The sequence below is a fragment of the Equus quagga genome, chromosome 15 (genome assembly GCF_021613505.1).
Source record: "Equus quagga isolate Etosha38 chromosome 15, UCLA_HA_Equagga_1.0, whole genome shotgun sequence".
In the NCBI taxonomy this organism is placed as follows: domain Eukaryota; kingdom Metazoa; phylum Chordata; class Mammalia; order Perissodactyla; family Equidae; genus Equus; species Equus quagga.
The window spans coordinates 34,268,151-34,269,403 of record NC_060281.1 but is presented as its reverse complement, the minus strand read 5'-3'; the positions used below and the strand labels follow the sequence as shown (position 1 = coordinate 34,269,403).

General features: G+C 49.6%; 1 protein-coding gene and 1 long non-coding RNA gene across 3 annotated transcripts in view; both read left to right on the top strand.

Annotated features, from left to right (window-relative positions):
• The window catches only part of LOC124226946 (patr class I histocompatibility antigen, A-2 alpha chain-like), a 445,476-nt gene that overhangs the window by 430,903 nt on the left and 13,320 nt on the right, over window positions 1-1,253 (top strand). The window lies entirely within an intron of this gene.
• The window catches only part of LOC124226955 (uncharacterized), a 1,843-nt gene continuing 1,101 nt past the window's right edge, over window positions 512-1,253 (top strand). Inside the window, exon 1 of the long non-coding RNA XR_006885413.1 lies at window positions 512-598. This is a non-coding gene — a long non-coding RNA (uncharacterized LOC124226955). The remainder of the gene's footprint in view (window positions 599-1,253) is intronic.

Genomic DNA, 1,253 nt, shown 5'->3' with positions numbered 1-1,253 from the left:
TGCAGGGTGGGAGGGTCAGGCATGGATGGGGTCACAGGGCCAGTACCCGAGTAGATTCAAAAATGCAGGACTCAGGGCTGGCTGGTGATTCTACCACACCCCGGCTTGTTTTTGTTTTTGAGGTTTCCTTTCTTGTTCCATTATTTTCAGTTGTAAAATATGATCTACGTGCATCAAGGTCCTTAAAACACATATGTGACCTTTGTTTAGTAATTATACTGAACCCCAAAGTACCCATCTCTTAGTCAAGAGTTATAAGCCTGGCCAGTGCCCAGGAGTCCTGAGTGCCCCTCCCTGATCACAACCTTCTTCCTTGTCCTCCCCTGCCCCACATGCTTCCGTCTTCTGTGGTAAGAATCTCTGGCTTTTACCTATGCTTTCCCATTGTGTTGGCACTCTCTGTGAAATAAGGAATAGCTTCTCAATTCTAATTTTTCTTTTGACCCACAGGAGATATCTCCCTCGCAGCTGAGAATCTCACTGAGCACGTCAAGCCCTGGGTTGGAGCTGAGAATCTCACTGAGCACGTCAAGCCCTTGGTCGGGGTGCTCTGGTCACTGCGGGTGTCCTCGGAGCTGCCTCCTTCTGGCTGTGCTGGGTGAGCGCCCCGTCTATCCTCTCTCTCTAGCTGGCAAAAAGGAATCCACGAGCACGGTCAGAACAACACTCTGATGAAATGGCGGTGGTGAGGGGTATGGGAAGTGAGGGGAGGAATTTTATTCAAGTGAGTGAATTTAGAGGCAATTTGTCATATTGACCCCGGAAAGGAGCCGAGAGGGAGACTACAGAATGCCTCCTGGCTCAGGTCAAAGGGTGGGGGACTCCTCTTGCCTCCCTGCACATTACAGCAACCCCAGTGGCCTTGCTTGCACTGGGTTCTGGGGACCTCATCCCCAGGGCCAGTGCTGTGCTGGTTCAGGGAAGAGGGCTTCAGGAACACACAGGCTTCTCAAAAACCTGAGGGAGGCTGCCTGCCTGCTTCCCCCTCTTTAACTTACTTGTTGCAAAACACCATGTCTCCCCTCCCTTTACCCAACCATTCCCATCTGTCCCCTTTCTGGTAAACAACCACTTTCAACCCTTTTAGCTTTCCTTTTGTTCTTTACCTCCATGTCTCTTGATAGCATATATTCGTGCTTTTGATGTTTCAGTTTTAGACATTATCTTTGACATTCCAATATCCCTTCTTCCCACAGTTCCTATCCTGCCCCCCAACAAATGCAATCTCATCCTCCTAGTGTAGGTATATGGTT